Genomic DNA, 21311 nt, shown 5'->3' on the forward strand with positions numbered 1-21311 from the left:
ACCCTATTCCTACTGCATGCCCACTACACTAGACCCTACTGCATGCCCACTAGACCCTATCCCTACTGCATGCCCACTACACTAGACCCTACTGCATGCCCACTAGACCCTACTGCATGCCCACTACACTAGACCCTATTCCTACTGCATGCCCACTAGACCCTATTCCTACTGCATGCCCACTAGACCCTATTCCTACTGCATGCCCACTACACTAGACCCTATTCCTACTGCATGCCCACTACACTAGACCCTATTCCTACTGCATGCCCAATAGATCCTACTGCATGCCCACTAGACCCTACTGCATGCCCACTACACTAGACCCTATTCCTACTGCATGCCTACTACACTAGACCCTATTCCTACTGCATGCCCACTAGACCCTATTCCTACTGCATGCCCACTACACTAGACCCTATTCCTACTGCATGCCCACTACACTAGACCCTATTCCTACTGCATGCCCACTAGACCCTACTGCATGCCCACTACACTAGACCCTATTCCTACTGCATGCCCACTACACTAGACCCTATTCCTACTGCATGCCCACTAGACCCTATTCCTACTGCATGCCCACTACACTAGACCCTATTCCTACTGCATGCCCACTAGACCCTACTGCATGCCCACTACACTAGACCCTATTCCTACTGCATGCCCACTAGACCCTATTCCTACCAACCTACTCCAAAACATAGCTCCCACCATCACACCGAAGTCACACATGTAATTAACACCTCACTGGCTTCTGGTACATTTCCAACTGCTTTCAAACTGCCTCAGGTAACTCTACTGCTAAAAAAAACCCTCCTCTTGCTCCCACCCAGGTGGAGAACCATCGCCCGGTCTCACTTTTACCTTTTCTCTGTCTAGTAGATGGGGGAGGTTATCTCTGTCATATTAGAATGGTCCCCTAGGTGGCAGTATTAGTTCAGCTAAAACATAACGTAGTGAGTAGCACAGTGCTGGGCTGTTGTAGTAGTATAAGGAAACTGCCATGCTCATGTAATGCTCATGTATAAGTGTTCAGTAGTATTAGGAGACTGCCATGCTCATTTATAAGTGTTCAGTAGTATAAGGAGACTTCCTTGCTCATGTAATGCTCATATAAGTGTTCAGTAGTATACTGTAAGGAGACTGCTTTGCTCATGTAATGCTCATATAAGTGTTCAGTAGAATAAGGAGACTGCCATGCTCATATATAAGTGTTCAGTAGTATAAGCTCATATAAGTGTTCAGTAGTATAAGCTCATATAAGTGTTCAGTAGAATAAGGAGACTGCCGTGCTCATGTATAAGTGTTCAGTAGAATAAGGAGACTGCCTTGCTCATGTAATGCTCATATAAGTGTTCAGTAGTATAAGCTCATATAAGTGTTCAGTAGTATAAGCTCATATAAGTGTTCAGTAGAACCCCAGAGAACCGCTACTCCACTGTCCGCCTTTCCTTATTAATGCTAAGGATATTACATCTGGCGACGAGGAAGAAGTTGTTAACGACAACGATAGCAAGAAGAAGCTTGTGAGTTCAATAACGCGGAGACTCGGCTAATGTCGGGTGACGAGGAAGCTAACGCTAACCAAGACGTTGAGATGGCTACTGCAATGGTAGGAACACTTACTGCTTTTGACAGTCAGACCCAAACTTGGGAGGACGTTGAAGTGTTGACAACTGAAGTGATCGCGGATGAGGAAAAGAAGCAGGCAATATTGTGAAGCTCTGTTGGCAGTCGGACATACAGTTTAATGAGAAACTTATTGAGCCCGAACAAGCCTGGCGAAAAGTAATATAGGGATGTGGCTGACCTGCTTCAGTCACATTATAACCCGAAGCCCAGTGAAATAGTTCAAAGATTTAAGTTTAATTCGAGGACTAGGGCAGCGAATGAAACTGTGACGGGAGTATGTGGCAGTGCTACGGGAGCTCGCTCAACATTGCAACTACGGTGATCAGTTGAAAGGGACGCTAGGCGACAGGCTCGTGTGTGGCATAGCAGACGATCGCATACAGAGGAGATTGTTAGCGGAGCTCATTTGATCTCATTTGAGAAAAGCCTTGAAAGTTGCACTGGCCATTGAGACAGCAAATAGAGACGTGGGTGATCTGCAACTGAAAACATTGGATGGCACCGCGAGTAACACCGCACCCCAACTGCTACTGCATAATGTGGAGTCAAACCATAAAGGGCAAAGCAACAGCATTGACATGTTACAGGTGTGGGGTTAAACACAAGGCAAAGCAACACCATTGACATGTACAGGTGTGTGGGTAAACACAAGGCAAAGCAACACCATTGACATGTACAGGTGTGTGGGTAAACACAAGGCAAAGCAACAGCATTGACATGTACAGGTGTGTGGGTAAACACAAGGCAAAGCAACAGCATTGACATGTTACAGGTGTGTGGGGGTAAACACAAGGCAAAGCAACACCATTGACATGTTACATGTGTGGGGGTAAACACAAGGCAAAGCAACAGCATTGACATGTTACAGGTGTGGGGGTGAACACGAGGCAAGGCAACAGCATTGACATGTTACAGGTGTGGGGGTGAACACGAGGCAAAGCAACAGCATTGACATGTTACAGGTGTGGGGGTGAACACATGGCAAAGCAACAGCATTGACATGTTACAGGTGTGGAGGTGAACACAAGGCAAAGCAACAGCATTGACATGTTACAGGTGTGGGGGTAAACACAAGGCAAAGCAACAGCATTGACATGTACAAGTGTGTGGGTAAACACAAGGCAAAGCAACAGCATTGACATGTACAGGTGTGTGGGTAAACACAAGGCAAAGCAACAGCATTGACATGTTACAGGTGTGTGGGGGTAAACACAAGGCAAAGCAACACCATTGACATGTTACATGTGTGGGGGTAAACACAAGGCAAAGCAACAGCATTGACATGTTACAGGTGTGGGGGTGAACACGAGGCAAGGCAACAGCATTGACATGTTACAGGTGTGGGGGTGAACACGAGGCAAAGCAACAGCATTGACATGTTACAGGTGTGGGGGTGAACACATGGCAAAGCAACAGCATTGACATGTTACAGGTGTGGAGGTGAACACAAGGCAAAGCAACAGCATTGACATGTTACAGGTGTGGGGGTAAACACAAGGCAAAGCAACAGCATTGACATGTACAAGTGTGTGGGTAAACACAAGGCAAAGCAACAGCATTGACATGTTACAGGTGTGGGGGTAAACACAAGGCAAAGCAACAGCATTGACATGTACAGGTGTGTGGGTAAACACAAGGCAAAGCAACAGCATTGACATGTTACAGGTGTGGGGGTGAACACATGGCAAAGCAACAGCATTGACATGTTACAGGTGTGGAGGTGAACACAAGGCAAAGCAACAGCATTGACATGTTACAGGTGTGGGGGTAAACACAAGGCAAAGCAACAGCATTGACATGTACAAGTGTGTGGGTTAACACAAGGCAAAGCAACAGCATTGACATGTTACAGGTGTGGGGGTAAACACAAGGCAAAGCAACAGCATTGACATGTACAGGTGTGTGGGTAAACACAAGGCAAAGCAACAGCATTGACATGTTACAGTTGTGGGGGTAAACACAAGGCAAAGCAACAGCATTGACATGTACAGGTGTGGGTGAACACAAGGCAAAGCAACAGCATTGACATGTACAGGTGTGTGGGTGAACAACACATGGCGAGAGACTGTTGTTTTGTCAATGAAAAGTGCCATGGCTGTGGCAAAAAGTGCCATCTGAGGAGAGTGTGCAAATCCTCGCCTCCTGCGGACCAGCAGCTTAATGGGGGAGGGAAGCACAAGCAGTTTGTAAAAAGTTATAGAAATGATAAAAAGCAGTCCACGCATCACATAAGTGAATCTCCGGAGAATGTCACTAGTGATGAAGATGTATTTACGATGTACAATCTCACAGAGCCAAAAATAACAAAAGTAGACCCCATTACTGCACAGCTTAACATAAATGAGAACATGGTTGAATTCATGGTTGAAGTGGACGATTTGTCAAAGACTGAATATGCCAAGTTATGGGCAGCAGGGGGCACACTCCCCCCAATACACAGCACATTGTCTCATGAGGAAGCTTCTCCAACACACATATTGCACACTGCCCTCTCCCCACATACACAGCACACTATCCCATCTCCCCTGTCATCCCCCCAACACACACACCAAGACCCCTGGCAGTTGGGTTAGCCCCTTGAGCTGTGGATCTGCCCAAGGTTTCTTCCTTGGTAAGGGAGTTTTTCCTTGCCCCTGTTGCTCTTGGGTGCTCCTTGTTGGTGGCCCCCACTCAATCCCAATCCTCCCCCACCTTTTTTATGCAGCCCTTGCCACTTTATCTACTAAACCCTGCTTCTACTGCACTTTTTACCCCAGTTACCCCCCCCCCCCATTAATGCACAAATAGGCTGACACCAGACATAATTTCACTGCATTTCTTACTTCCAGTAACTATATGCATGTGACAATAAACTTCCTTGTATCCTTGTACTAGAGTTGCAGGTCTGCTCAATGACTTTGAAAACCTATAGACACTTTCAAGAGAGTTCCATTATCAGCATCATAGTTGGCCCCACAAGGATTCCGTTTTAACATTCCATATGTTATCTTAATGCAGAGGAAGTAGATTGGGAACCAAATAGAATTTTCAAGCATTGTTTTTGTTTTTATTGTTGAAAGGGTCTACGGGTGAAACAGCTCAAGTCAAACAGCTACCAGTAGTGGTCGTAGCCAAACCTGTTAGGCAGGGCATGGATAAAGGAGCTGGGAATGAACTGTGTTCTTATAAATAAGATGGAGCAGCAAGAACTGACATTGCAGTATGTGCTACGGAAGAACGAAGAGGTTTTCAAGGAGGAGTAGGGAACCTGGAGAGGGCCGGCAGCGCAAATATACGTTAAATAAGGCGTGGTTCCAAAGTTCTATAAACCCAGGCCAGCATGGCGATTCTAGACATTTCTAACAAGGGTGGCCCTAGTGGGGCACTGATTAATTCAAGGGTGGCATGAGGCAAAACATCCAGATAAATAGAAACAGCCTCAAGATGTTAAATTAGCACAAATACATTTAGTCTGAGCGAATTAGCCTAGAAAAGGGTCAAAGGTGGAAGTAAATACAGCAAAAGCATATTTGGTATCATTTGAATCGTAATTTTCTGTAGATTAAGAATTTGTGGTGCCTACAGCGCAGATTTGTACCGAAAAAAAAATATAGGGCTTTGAATGGAGCATGGCACAATGATTTTTGTTAGTACATCTTGATATTAGCTGATATCTCTTAAGCCAATTGAAGGATATTCATTAAACTTGGTCTACTTACCCACTACAAGTTGTCAAAGAGCTGACAAGACAATTTAGGTCTTGAGGTCAAGGTTACAAGGGGTCACACAAATAACTCACATGCAGTATTTGGTTCATATCTCCAAAGCAGACTGATGGATCTTCATTAACTCTAGTACATTTATTGTCTATACAAGTTAGATGAACTTAGGGACTCAGGGCCATGGGGTCAAAGGTTAAGGTCAGTTTCATCCCCTGACATACAAGGTTATAGACGGTGGAGACATGCTAATCAACATGCCATGATCAATTCAATTACTGTAAATATAGTGAACTTTTTTTATGTTGCACAACATAGACTTGGTTGTTTTTGACATGGGGAGTCACTATCTACAGCACAATGAGTTTAATACCCCTCCTTTGTATATAAGAATCAATAATCTGATTGCAATTACTGTATGCAAATGTGCTTTGCAGTTACATAACAGTGAAATACTTCCACTAGCATAGTCATGACCTGACCAATATCTCTTTCAATATTGCCCATGCAGTCCTTTCCACAGTACAAGCAGTGCTACTTCCAGCTGTAAATTATAGCTTTCTCTGCTGTTGTGACTTTCCATAAGTTAGTATTACTGTTAACTGTGGCCCTTGCTATTTTTCCCTTCATGGACAAGGTGTTGTCCACTTTCTCCTGGCAATTTCTGTGACCCTGAAGACTAGCATTGTCTTCCAGTTTTGATGTTAGTAATGTGGCATGTCCGTTGTTATCTGTTCAGTTGAAGTTAGGGGTGGGCAAAAAATAATATCTAAATATTTCGGAAGATTTTGACGGTAGATATCAATAATATAATTAAATACGAATTTGTTACAAGCCACCTTATAATTTCTTACAAAGCACATTAAGGGACACAAAGTATTAGGATAGCAGTTAATTTTCTAAATTTTGTTTCTGAAAGATGAGACTGTTGTAAGAAGCAATATTTTCCCCTGGGATGAATATCAGTATTTAGTTGTGCTCAGTACTGTCTTGATTCATTTTGATTTCGTTCCGCCTAGCTCCACAAATACATCTGGGATCGATCCATTGGAGTGGTGTTTCAGAAGGCTGGGCCAAAAATCCACTTCTACGCTACGTCACATCTATGAAACTCCAGCCCTGCGTTCTGATTGGCACTACCATAAAATCTAGTGCCGAAATCACTCTCAACGGAAGCGATCCCAGATGGATGTGAGTGGAGTAAACATTGGTCTAGTGTTATCCAATTGCGTGCAGTGAGATTTTTAGTGCTGCCACTAACGACTAATTTTCTAACGACTAATCTTTCGACTAATTTTTCGATTAGTCGACTAATCTAAACGACAATTTTTTTTTTAAATCAAGTGTTTGTTATTTTGTTGTGTACGTTTTATTTTGAACTCAACTAAAGGGAAAACGTAAAATATATATCACCCTACTTTTGTTAGAAGCTGTATTACTGTAAGTAAACTGTTCAAAAACATTATGTATTAAAAAAAAAACACCCATTTAAAATGCTACCTTCAGATCTAATGTCAGACCTTTGATAGACTTTATTTGTATGCCAGTGTTGCCATCAACATAGACAACTTCTTTGACCTGCGGCCCGGTCATGGCATACTTTGGGGTCATAGGGCCCACCTACATGAACCCACTCCCCATCAAATTATCATTATATCACATCACAATTATTATTGTTATGCTATATTGTTATACATGCACTTCAAAGCAGCCAGTGTTTAAAGTGCTAACATTGTTCACAAAAAGTTTGAAAACATGAACATCAGATGAGTGCTTTACTAATGTAAAATATAATTAGAATAGTTCCATTGCTTTTGCATGGTTGCATGATAAATACTTCTCAAAACAACAGCAATTAAATGGGTGTCATCGTTTTGGGATGTTTCCCTTATGCAAGCATCATATACTGGTAGGCAAATGGAAAGGATATTTACATATTTAATTATGCCACAAGCTTTTGGCCACGTTATTCAAATTTGACTATACAATACTAGATAGTGTATTATAGTCTGTGCTCTGTTTTTATGGAAGTTGCATAAATCCACATTGTTCTATTAAATGTAGTTTCATAATTAAATAGCTTTCCAATAGGTTGAATTGGAGATTTGCTACCAACGTTATCAAGTGGTTTCAGTTTCTCTCGCGCATTGAATGCACGCTCATACCACCATTTAATTGTATGCCTCTATGTTTGATGACACCAAATTAGCAAGTAATTCCTACTGATGGCAGAAAAGTTTGTTTTCTTTTTCTGTCGGTCCGCGGTTCCTTGATCAATTGCGCAGCAAATTATCAGACGAAGCCCCGGGAATAATTTCACTCCGCGGCTCCGGACCAGCAATGTCCACGTTACGGCCGGTGCTGGTCCGCGCGGCCCATAGTTTGAGAAACATCAGCATGTTCAAAACAAGTAGGCTGCAGGCACTTTGCGCGTCTTACCACATAGGTTACTTCACTTTATCAGTTGGCTTGAACGCTAAAAAAAATATGCGTCGTGACTTGTTGACCATGGGAAATGACGCGCGCACCTTGATTGTTGATATCACGGGCGGCGGCATGTTCGGTTTAACGTTTTTTTGTATGAATGAATTACAGTAATGACACGCCGTTGCGTTGTCAACGTGAGACACTTCACTTCATTTATTTCAATTTCCACAATACTATATTAGTCAGAGTCTGGACTAGCGTAACCTACTAGCTTAGCTCCACCCACTTAGCTCTGCCTAAAAATGAATTGTGCTGAAAGCAGGCAGGCACGCAGCTTTGCTGCTGGCGTTAACACTTGCGTGCATAGTGGGGTTTAAAACATGACTGCCAGAGTCGCTTGTTTAACATCCAAAGACAGTCATTGTACTTTTCAAGAGTTAATAACATAGAGTTAATATAACATTACAGCCGTGTGAGACCAAAAATAAATAGGCGGTCAATAGTAAAACGACTCTTTGACTAAAAAAATTGCCGTCGACTAATTTTCATGGTCGATTAGGTCGACTAAGTCGACTAATCGCGGCAGCACTAGAGATTTTCAAATGCACGCTTGGTGCCGCCCCTCGAGTTGGGCCATTACATTGTTCGTGGCTGTGTTATTCGTGTCTTAATAAAGCCACTTGAGTTAATTCACAATGAGCTTGTGCTCAAACTTTATTGTCTGCACGAACATTATCCACTTGAACCTAGATCCTCGCTATTCTTGTTCATCTCTAGTCACTAACCTACACCATAGTCCAATAACTAGGTAGTTCCCCCTACTGGTCACATTAGGCATTACAGTTGATTAATTGCATATCAACACATCCCCCTTTCTTTGAAGCTTTGAACAAAACATTCCTTAACATGTGTAAATGACAGTGGGTACTCATATACCTGTCTATATTGTTTTTCTTCTTGTTAATTAATGCTTTCTAATAACAAAAGCTCTGTTTAACAAATAAACTTCAAAAATCTCAGATTATACGTCTCATTTTCCATTTCTTTTTTTTTTTTTTTAAACACAAAAATGAGAACATCACATATTTAGTCCATTGATTCACAGATCAAGTCTGACTGGTCTTTTGACTTGACGCTCAGATCTCCTCAAGATAGGTGATCCTGAATGACCATCACTTGTGTCCACATTCACACGTCCATCTGATTTCAGGTCAGGGACTGTTTCAGCATGTGACACAGAAGCATTTTCATCTTCACATTCGGTTTCTCTGAAAGTCTCTTTGGTTCTGAGGAGGTTGCGACGGTTCCTTCTAAGCACGTGACCCTCTTCAGTCCTTACTTCATATGATCTCGGTCCGACCTCGTGGAGAACAGTAGCTTTTCGATTCCACGCATCCTGGTCTTGGATACGCACCACATCGTCTTTGGCAAGTGGTCTGAGTGTTTTGGTTGACTTGTCATAACGCTGTTTTTGTTTCCATTTCATGTTCTCCAGTTTTGTCTGCGTCTCTGCATTCTCCTTGATGTCTGAGTAGCAAGGTAAGGTTGTGCGTAACTTGCGATTCATCAACAGTTCTGATGGGGATAAACCACATTCAAGCGGGGCTGTTCTGTAGCATAGTAGAGCTAAATAAGGATCCGACTTGCTGTCTGTGGCCTTTTTGAGAAGCTGTTTGATGATATGCACTCCCTTTTCAGCTTTGCCATTCGCCTGTGCATGCTGTGGACTTGAAGTGACATGGCGAAATCCATATTGTCTTGCAAACTGTTGCCATTCCCTGCTGTTATAACAAGGACCATTGTCACTCACTACAGTCTTTGGTATCCCATGGCGGGCAAAAATGGACTTGACATGAGTAATGACACTGTTGGAAGTTGCACTTGTGAGCAAAGCAATTTCAGGGAAATTTGAATAGTAATCTATCACTAGCAGATAGTCTTTGCCGTTACAGTGAAACAAATCCGTTCCAACTTTCTCCCAAGGAGCAGTGGGGAGATCTTGGATCAACATCGGCTCCCTTGCCTGTTTGCTCTGGTACTTGTTACATGTTTCACATTTCCCTACCATGTTTTCAATGTCTTTGTTGATTCCAGGCCAATACACAGCGTTCCTGGCTCTCCTTTTACATTTCTCAATGCCAAGGTGTCCCTCGTGTAGCCTACGGAGTATCTCTGGTCTCAGGCTGTGTGGAATGACAATTCTACAGTCTCTCAATAACAGTCCATTTGCCACACTTAGCTCTGACCTAATGTGGTAGTATTTCTGACAAGACCCCTTGGGCCAGCCACTGTGAATGTTTTCCATTACTGTTTGTAGCTCCTTGTCTTTGACTGTTTCTTCACTAATCTCTTTTGCTTTAACTTGAGACACAGGTAGAGACTCAACGATCATGTTGACATGATTCTCAATCTCTTTTTCAGTGGAGGATGCAGTACTCATCTCAGGCGCTCGTGATAGCGCATCTGCGAGCACTAAGTGCTTTCCTGGTGTGTATATTAGCTCAAAATCATACCTTTGCAGTTTCATGATAAGCCGCTGAATTCTTGGTGACATGTCATTGAGATTTTTCTTGATAATTGACACAAGAGGACGATGATCTGTCTCAACTGTGAATGTAGGAAGCCCATAGACATAACAATGAAAGATATTTAGTCCATAAGCTAATCCAAGACATTCCTTTTCAATTTGAGCATATCTTGTTTCAGTTTTAGTCATGGACCTAGAAGCGTAAGCAACTGGCTTCCAGCTATCTCCTTCTGCCTGTAACAAGACAGCTCCAAGACCGTCCTTCGATGCATCTGTTGAAATCTTCAGTCTCTTGTTGGGATCATAATACGCAAGCACGGGTGCATTCGTCAGTGTGATCTTTAGAGCATTCCATTCTCGCTCGTTTCTTGATGTCCACTTGAACTCGTTGGAGTCGTGTAGGAGTTCTCTCAGTGCTGATGTTTTCACTGATAGGTTGGGTATGAACTTCCCAATAAAATGTATCATTCCCATTATTCTGAGCACACCTTTCTTGTCTGTGGGGCGTGGCATGCCTAAAATGGCTTTTATTTTCTTCTCATCTGGCTCTATCCCTTGAGAGGAAAGCTTGTCTCCAAGGAATGTTATTTCTTGCACACCGAATTGGCATTTGGCGCGGTTTAACTTTAGTCCATGTTCACGCACCCTTTGCAGCACTTTTGTCAGTCTATCATTGTGCTCAAGTAGAGTGGAGCCCCAGATTACCACATCATCTACATAGCAACGAACCCCTTCTAGGCCCTCTAGCATATTGTCCATTGCTCGATGATATATCTCAGATGCTGAGATTATGCCAAACGGCATTCTCAAGAATCTATACCTGCCAAAAGGCGTATTGAATGTGCAGTACCTTGAGCTGTCATCATCCAACTTGATTTGCCAGAATCCCTGAGCCGCATCTAGCTTTGAGAAGTACTTGGCTCCAGCCATCTCACTTGCAATTTCCTCCCTATTAGGTATTTGGTAGTGCTCACGTTTTATGTTCTGATTCAAATCTCCTGGGTCCATGCATATTCTCAGTTCTTTGTTTGCGTTCTTTTTGTCAACACACACCATTGAGTTTACCCACTCTGTTGGTTCTTCTACTTTTGTGATGACTTGTAACTGACACATCCTTTCCAGTTCCTTTTTGAGGCGCTCCCGAAGTGGAGCTGGAACTCTCCTAGGTGCATGGATCACTGGAGTTGCATCCTCTTTGAGTTTGATTCTGTATGTGCATGGAAGGCATCCTAGTCCTTTAAAAATGTCATGGTAACGATGCACAATGGACTCAACTGTGCCGGTGTGCACACTTAATGCTTCTGAGCAGTTGATGTGGTAAACTCTCCTCACCAGGTTCAATTTCTTTGAGGAGACACCACCAAGCAGTGACTCTCGGCCCTCAGGTACAATAGAGAACAGTACATCGTAGATTTTGTCCTTTACTGTTACTTTCAGTCTGCACTGACCTTTGCTTTCTATGTCTTTTCCGTTGTAGTCTTTCAGTTGCACAGTTTTCTTGATAATTTTAGGCTTTTCTTTCATGGCTTTAATTTCGGTCATGCTGATTAGGTTTGCTTGTGCGCCTGTGTCAATCCTTAGCGCTACTAAAGCTCCATTAATTGGCAATGACACAATCCATGTATCTTCATTATCTAAGTGCCTAACATTATCCTCTATGGCATCATCTTTTACATTGTCACGTGACACCATGCCAACAAAGAAAGTCTCACTTAGGTCAGTATCTTCAACTAGCCTCACTGACTTGGGCTTGTCCTTTGATAAGCACTGTTTTGCAAAGTGATTTTTTCCATTGCAATTGGAACATCTTTTGCCATAGGCAGGGCACTGCCGGGGCTCATGTCTGCTACCACAACGTTTGCAGGAATACGAGGAGTTTGCAGGAGCTGCAGCATCTTCTCTGTTTTTCTTTTGTGGAGGCTTAAACTTTTTCGTCTTATTTTTGACTACAGCTACCTTGGCACTGTCATGTACCACCGCAGCACTCGCTTCATTAAACGTCTTTGCGTGCTGTTGGGCTAATTCACTAGCATGACACAGTCTCTCTGCTTCTTCCAGAGTCAATTTAGCATTTCTTAACAGCCTTTCCCTTATCCTTTTATCTTGGATTCCATAAACAATTTGATCGCGGATCATAGAGTCTTTCAGATCTCCAAAATCACATGACTGTGCCTTAATCTTCAAATCAGTCACAAAGCAATCAAAAGTTTCGTCGGGCTGTTGCATCCGTGACCGGAACACATACCTTTCATACACGATGTTCTTCTGTGGTGAGCAATACGCACTGAACTTTCCAAGTATGGTGTCGTACTTCTCTTTGTCTTCATCTTCGCCGAACTCGAATGTGTTGAATACTTCTATGGCTTGGGGACCCGCTACCGTAAGTAGCAACGCAATCTTCCTGGCGTCTGGTTTATTGTCCAGTCCTATGGCAGCCATATACAACTCGAACTGTTGCTTGAAAGACCGCCAATTGCTGTCCACGTTACCCACCAGTTTCAGTCCCTCCGGTGGCTTCAAAACATCCATTTTTACGAGTCCATTGAAGCTTGACAAAAACGGTTTACGGTACCATGTGTTATTCGTGTCTTAATAAAGCCACTTGAGTTAATTCACAATGAGCTTGTGCTCAAACTTTATTGTCTGCACGAACATTATCCACTTGAACCTAGATCCTCGCTATTCTTGTTCATCTCTAGTCACTAACCTACACCATAGTCCAATAACTAGGTAGTTCCCCCTACTGGTCACATTAGGCATTACAGTTGATTAATTGCATATCAACACAGTGGCCAGACCCTTATTCTTTCTAGATTACCAGGGTCTGGATTTTCCAGGCTAGAAAATGTCCACTTCCAAATCCAATTGTCCAATTAACAATTACCACTTGACTATTTAGTAATTTAGCACTCTGGAACAAGGCGTCCGAAAGAGACAATGTAGATGAAGTAAATGAAGATTTTCCGAAGACTGTTGATCTTTATTCACCGTATTGCAATGATATTACAGCCCAACCAAAGTCCAGACCAACCATCAAAGCAATAGGGAGGAGATGTCATCAGCTGGGGCCCCCGACAAGATCTCCCCTACAGATGGCTATAATGTATATTATATATAGTATATTTTATACTCCTCAGCCCTTGAGAAGTGCCACCCTCTCACGCCATCTCCATCAACACCCTTCACCAATCAGTACCAAGCAGGGTCGCTTACATTGGTGGAAACCATCTTCCCATCATGCATAAAATATGCAAACCTATGTAATGCATAGGTAACATATGTAAATAGTGTAACCCTAAGTTTTTCTTGTTTCTTTCCAGTTTGGTGAAATAAGGCCTTATCTTATTCTCTTCCTAGCTAGACAGGCCCTAACTCGTAAGGCACAGTGGCCTCCTCATCCCTGTCCTGTCCAGTCCTCACCAGCTTGATAACACCCCCTCTCCCTTAACCATGTAAGGAGGAGATCCTCTCATCCCAACATGTTTTTCCTCATCTCTAAGGTCTCCCATATATGAAATGGATTCTTGGCTAAACATATTTTACTGCTAAGATTGTTAAATTAACAGATAATAGTACAGTACATAATCTTTTCAAATAAATACTTGAAGTCTTAGAAGTTTAAGCTCAGCAAATACTTGTCATGTTAACTTTAAACGTTAAGTGTGTTCTATGACTATAAAAAAGTTGAATGATTAAAAACTCATTACATTTTTTTGGTTTCTCTCTACACTTGAAATGTACCCTGAATTATAGAATGCCCCATGAATAATTTTGGACTTAACTGTATGTACAACCCCAAAACAGAAAAAGTTGGGACGTTGTGTAAAATGTGAATAAAAACAGAATGTAATAATCTGCAAATCTCTTAAACTCATATTTAGTTGCAAAAAGGACACAGACAACATATCAAATGTTGAAAATAATAAATTTTACTATTTCATGGAAAATATATGTTAATTTTGAATTTGATACCAGCAACATGTTTCAAAAAAAGTTGGGACAGGAGTAACAAAATGCTGGAAAAGTTGTGTAATGATAAAGAAAACAAAAGGAGGAATGTTTCACAATTAATTAGGGTAACTGGCAACACGATTGGGTTTGAAAAAGAGCATCCCAGAGAGGCAGAACTTAAGATGTAGGGGTATTCATCCCTCTGTGTAAACCTGTGTGCACAAATGTTAATGCTTCTTAACATGAAATTGTGAAGTATTTGGGGAGTTCATCATCTACAGGACATAATATTATTAAAACATTGAGAGAATCAAGAGAAATCTTTGCAAATAAGAGAAAGAGCTGAAAACAAATTGGATGGCTGTGGTCTTTTGGAACTTAAAGGGCACTGCACAAGGCCAGTGGACACATCAAGGCCAGTGACCTGTTTCCAGACCTGCCATTGTATGGGCTCAGGAAAACCTCTGACATTGTCTATGTGTATAGTTTGATATTCAATTCAAAAACTGCAGCCAAAATTGTAACATCTACATGTAATATTGTATTGAGACATGATACCGAAAATACCACCGTTTTATCTGGGCCTGAGCTTGTTTAAAATGGACTGAGGTAACATGGAAAAAGGTCCTGTGGTTAGACCAATCAAAATTTGCCATTCTTTTTGGAAATCATGGACTCATCTGGGCTACAGAGGAGAGGGCCTATCCAAGTATCCAACCTATCCAACTTGTTTTAGTGCTCAGTTCGAAACCCAACATTTATGACGGTGTGGAGGAGCATTAGTGCCTACAGCATGGGCGTCTTGCACATTTGGCAAAGTACAATCAATTCTGAATGATGTATACAGGTTTTGAGCAACATATACTGTCGTCCAGGCAATGTCTTTTCCAGGGAAGACCTTGAATATTTCAGGAAAGCAATGCCAAAATGAATTCTGCACATATTTAAATAGTATTTCTTCATAGAGGAATAGTCCGGGTGCTAAGATGGCCTGTCTGCAGTCCAGAATTGTCAAATTAGCTGCATAATGGAAGAAAAACACGACTAAGAATACCCCTATACTGTTGAGCAACTGAAATCCTATATTGGGGAGTTATGGGACAACATTTCATTCTCAAAACACTAGCAAATGGTCTCCTCAGTTCCAAAACATTTACAGAATTTGTTCTGAGAATAAAATTGTTTTGTGTGGGGGGCTGCGTCCTCCCCTGTATGTGTAGTGTGTGTGTGTACTTGACCTGCTCCGTGTGTATTGTGTTCTGTGTCTGTGTCCCTGGGGCCTGTACTACGAAGCGGGGTTACTGGCTTATCTGGGTAACTTCGAGAGTAACTTGATCACGTGTGGCGTAACTTCCCGATTAACCCGTACTACGAAAGGTGGATAGGTTTTAACCGAGGTATGCTGCCATGGCAATTTACGCTGCATCTCAAACCTGCTCCGACCAGGTTATGTTCTTGGTTAACCCGAGGTTTCCGTTAACCACACCCTTTAAGTACCAACCCTCCACTAACAATTCGAGACAATGTCGGCGTACCTGGATGATCCATACGACATTGGAGCGCAAATCGTGAGGTGCTCTCTTCGAGGGGTTTCAGAGACCGCCATATATATATATATATATAGGCCTATTCTCTATGAAGATATAGATTGTGAGCCGAGGGAATTCGTTATCTTTGTCAGATGATCTAGGCAGAAGTCTCTAATGTCACCCATCATAGCAATACCCTTACGTGGACATTCATGTTTTCCATCTAATCGGTGATGCTGAACATCTAAGCAAGAATACTGTCCGAAAATAAATCGGACATAGGCCTAGCCTAGCCTACAGTATGCTCAACTTCTGAGCAAGAATAGCCTAAAATAAATCGGACATAGCCTAGGCCTAATAAATTAAAATCACAATTTTAACAAACTTGTTGAATTGAATGTCATATTACTGTAGCCTACCCTGCGCACAAAGGCTACACATTTCCACAGCACCAGAATCCGACTGAATGCCTCCCTCAACCCCCTCCACAATCGGCCTTCCACTATTATTTGCAATGGCCAACTCCTCTGCCTGAAGGCTATAAGCATACTAGGCCTACATGTTTTCATAATTAAGAAATATTAATGCAAGCTATAACTATATAAACCTACTAGTCTCAATAATGTGTTTGTGTTTCATTTTCACCTGCTGCCATGTACGTTTGGCAATGGTGTTGCATCTCAAATGTTCACAGGAGGCATACACTAAATCAGTCAATGGGGGCTACTTAAACATTCAATTATCCTATTAGTGTAATCTATATGCCCACTTCTGAATTGTGTTGCATCTGTACGCATTTCTATGAACTCAAAATAGGCAATTTAATTATTTCAACTCATTTCAGACATTCCGCAAGCTATTAATCCTCGTAACACATATTTGAAGATGTGGAAATAAAACTTTACTTCTAGGCATTTAGGCTACCAATACGTTGCCAACAGCATTGCCTTGCTTTATTCACTGCCGACGTATTTTAAAGAGGGTTTTAATTCCTCATAACTTGACATAATAATTGTGCATTCCTCATCCGTAAAATAAGTTGATCGCGTCATCATTGAAAGTGGTGACTTGCGCTGCAACCCGCCCCTTTTATGTGAACGCGCACAAACTCCAATGAGGTTAACCCCGGCTCAACAAATCAACTTCATAATCAGCGTCGTAGTACCGACTAACACCACTTAAGATAACCAGGTTTTGTCAACCCCGGTTTAACAAAGTAACCCTGGGTTACATCTGGGTAGGTTAAGCTCCCTTCATAGTACAGGCCCCTGCTCTCGTTCTCAGCTAATAAACCTTTTGATTGGACAACTGTGTGTGTCGCTATCAAATCATTACAATATTATCACATTCTGTTTTTATTTGCATTTTACACAACGTCCCAACTTTTTCTGTTTTGGGGATATCTGTAAATCTGTAAATGGGATATTTGTAAGGGTCCTGTCGTGTTTTGCTTTCCCTGTTTAGTGTTTTCCTTCATGTCTGCTCCTCTTGTGTCTTCCTGTTTGCTTTGTTTACTTCCTGTTTGCTTTGTTTACTTCCTGTGTGCTGTGCCATGTGCTCCTTGGTTTGTTGGCCTGTGTCTCCGCCCCTCACCTGATCCTTGTTAGTTTAATTATGGTTTCCACCTGTCTCTTGTGCCTTGTCATACCTTGCCCTGCGTTTGGGTCCAGTTCTCTGCTTGCAACCGTGACAATATTAAAGTCTTCCATGTTTTTATATAAAATTTATAAAACAAAAATAAATTGAATCCATTTTAATATGAGTCTTAAACATAAAAAAAGAGAAACCTCTCTGGGTGCACTGTAGAAGCAGGCCTGGTTTGGCTCTACAGTGTACTCTACTCCTTCATCCAGCGTAGAGCCGGGAGGTAAGGATACCTTGTGACCCAATCAAATATGAGGAGCATTTTGTTGTATCTGTTAACTGATTTTCTTACTTACACAACTGATGCTTGAAACTGAGACCTCTTGCATCTTGCGTCTTGTGGATTGGAACAAGAAAAAGTCTTTATTCAACAATTCCACACATTTTACAGTAAATGAAAAAGCGTATTGTGTGTGTTTGGTCCATTTAAGATCTCTAATTACAAACGTAATCACTCACATGTGTTGGCAGACAGAGGGTCACAGCTCTGCAGACTTCACTGCTGACAGCGTAGCCGAGTTTGCCCACAGCTGTGGCTCTGATCTCATACTCAGTCTCTGGCTTCAGTCCTGACAGAGTTACTGGCTCTTGGTTCCTCTGCACTGGGTGGGATTTCCATTCAGTCTCCTGATTCTGTTTCTCTCTGTATTCTACTCGGTACTCTACAGTGGCAGAGTCTGGGTCAGACACCTGAACTGTTACGCTGTCATGTGAAACACCAGTAGTGGTTGGAGTGGCAGGTTTTGATGGAGGAACAAAGCGGATTGCATCATCATTTCCATCTTCATATATGAAAATACAAGCCCCAGGATGAGACTCATCATATTTCATATCAACTATGAATTTGGTGTCATCACTGGTGTTCATCCTCTTCAGTTCTCTAAACAGTTTAAATTGTGTCATCATCCTTTTTTTAGTGTCAGTGGAGAGCCATTCTGTGTTTCCAGCCTGTAGATCAGAGGATTCTGCACTCTTGATGGTTTTAGATAATTGGTCAGTTTTACAACAAAATGATCAGTGTGGTCTATAGAGGTGAATGAAAAACACACAACATTGTTTACCTCAAACAAGAGGTCATCCAAATTGTTGTCCATATTTGCACCCAGTTTCTCCAGTCGCTTGAGGTAAGATTTCAGTGTGTTAGATTCCTTCTCCTTGTTTGTGAGCCACTGATCCAGGTCTTTGATGTTGAATGGAGAACTCTTGTGTGCCTTAAAAATGTCTCCTCTTTCCTACCCCCTCGGATCGAAGGAATCACTGACCCGAGCTTCTGCATGAGGTCAAGCTTGTACTGTTGGCACATCTGCATGAAATCGTCAACTTTCTTTGTCAGGGCAGGAAATGCTGCTGCAGTGTCTTTCAGTATCGGCTCCCACACACAGCTGCGTGCTTCGCGTTGCTGGAGACGCATCCCATTCACTTTACATGGGCTCACGTGATCCGTTGCCGAACTGAATTGTGGGTCCGTCGCGTCGCGTTTCTCCTGCCGCTCGCGTTGAGGAGTTCAGCTGTTGCTGCACCGACAGACGGCACCGGCCAATCAAGCCAATCTATGGACGGCACCAACCAATCACATTACGGTTTTACTCTGTCTGGGTTAAACTCTCTATTATGTCTGAAGTTATTGCTGATGTCTCTTACCAGTCTCGCAACTTGCACAAAGGGTACAGCAACACCCTGAGTGGAACAGCATGTTCTCCATTCTCTCCCAGCATGTTTGGAAGATCTTTGTAAACTTCCACAGCATCACTGAAGGACGTTGGGTTGGTGGTTAACTTATAGTCTCCATGAAATGTGCAGCTACATTTTTCAACTTCTGATTTCTCTTTTTCTTCCTTGTTGAATGAGGCCTCAGCCCCAACATCTACATTTAACCTCCCCCTCCACCTGTTTCTTCTCATTTTCTGAGGATGATTCTCTGTCAAAAACAAAATAGGCACCAGCTCCGTACAAGATGGCCGTGACGACATGAGTGGCAGTGTCATCTTCAAACACGTTAGGATGAGACACCTGTCCACGACCCAGGTGAGCCATTGTTAATGTTTCAAATGTTGTAGTTTTTTTGTACTGAACAGTCACACGGGCTTGTTTGTGAGATTTCTTTGTGTCTTGGAAATATTTAGCTGATCCTCCCACATCTATCAGTCCTCCCAAGAGACTTAGCTTCAGAGAGCCAGAGATCTTTAGAGAATTTGACTTCTCCTCTATTGAATCTGATATTGTGACGTTAAATTCAGTTTTGTTTTGTTTTTGCACACTTTTATTCTTCTGTAGCTCCTCTTGATCCCACAAAGTTATACCTGATTGGAAATTAGTTATGCATTAGAAAGTCAACAGACTCATAAATGTAAAGGATTAGCATCAAAACATTTTGCTTTCAAAATCATACTGCAAATTCTGAAGGACATGTCACACTACTTTTTAAACTGTGTGTTTGTGTATCTATTGGTTAATCCATCTTAACATTAACTAGTAAAGTCAACACATCCATGAGGTCCTACCTGGAATAAGTGCATCTTTCCGGCAGTCGTACAGCATCCCGAGCTGGAATGGTCTTCCCAGGGCTGCGGTCTCCATGGTATGATCACCACATGAGGCCATGATCGATTTCAGCTGGAAAGCAAAACATATGATGATGTAGGTTAGGTTTGCCGGGCCTGTAAATTTGAGGATTTACAGCACGTGTTTTAGTCTCTGACAGAAAGTGCGCAGAACTTGAGCGTTTACATAATTTATTTATTTAATATATTTTCCCGGTGGTGACACCCCCGTGGCCAGAGGCGAGCTAAACTGATGACGACATCGCTACAACGTTGGAGGTCAGTAAACATTGGTCGTAGTGTTCTCCAATTGCGTCAAAGTCCGGAATCATTCAGAGTAAACATTGGTCTAGTGTTATCCAATGCATGCTTGGTGCCGCCCCTCGAGTTGGGCCATTACATTGTTCGTGGCCAGACCCTTAATCTTTCTAGATTACCAGGATCTGGATTTTCCAGGCTACCTCTTTGATTGTGTCAAGAGAGAAAATCGTCAACAATGATTAATCGCCCCCATCATATGATGTGACAAAGGTCACGCATGCATGTGACTGGGGTTGGCTTTATCAAAAGGCCTTGGGTGGTGGTGATCAAAACAAATGTTAAAATACATATATTCTGGAATGTTAAAATACATATATTCTGGAATTCCTTACTACATGACCCTGCAAGGCAAAACCAGTAGCTTTGGTTTAAGTTGTTGTGCTCACATGAACATGATATGTATATCGAGGGTATTGCAAATAGTATCGCTAAGATAACCGCATCCAAAGTTGGCATGGTTCTGCCGTCACGATACGCCAGAAGAGGAGAAAATCACCTTTTTAAGTAAATTGTCACGTGCGTTAGTGTGAGGGCACAACTATTACGGTAGCGTGACTTTGAAGCTGATGATTGACTATGTGTATGTATTTCGGGGAAAGTAAGGGGAGAGGAAGTTCTGTGTACACAGATTGTGGATACTTGAAATGCGCTACGTCAATGGAAAACTTCTCCTGGTCCCTAAAATGACACCAGGATATTTCTAAAAGTTTGTGTTTTTGAAGTCAGGGTTTAACAGTGAAAACGTATGTTTTTTCTGTGGAATTTGTTCACAATATGAAAGTGTAGACAACGTGAAATTCGACATTTTAACCCGTACGTTTGTTTATCGTGGATTTTCTCAAAATTGCACCGTGCGCAAAGCGTCTGGTTTCGCCTTGCAGGGTCACATATATAAGTAGTACTATAAGTCGCAGGACCAGCCAAACTATGAAAAAGTGTGACTTGACTTCAGTGTTGTGCGTGAACGAGTTCAAAAGAACGCGTTCATTGAACACGCTCATTTTTTCGTGAACGTTGAACTGAACGCAACACATTTTTTAAT

The sequence above is a fragment of the Alosa pseudoharengus genome, unplaced genomic scaffold (assembly GCF_046254945.1).
Source record: "Alosa pseudoharengus isolate Yale_2024_CS ecotype anadromous, Long Island Sound unplaced genomic scaffold, YU_APseudo_1.1 YU_APseudo_1.1_scf_2, whole genome shotgun sequence".
NCBI lineage: Eukaryota > Metazoa > Chordata > Actinopteri > Clupeiformes > Clupeidae > Alosa > Alosa pseudoharengus.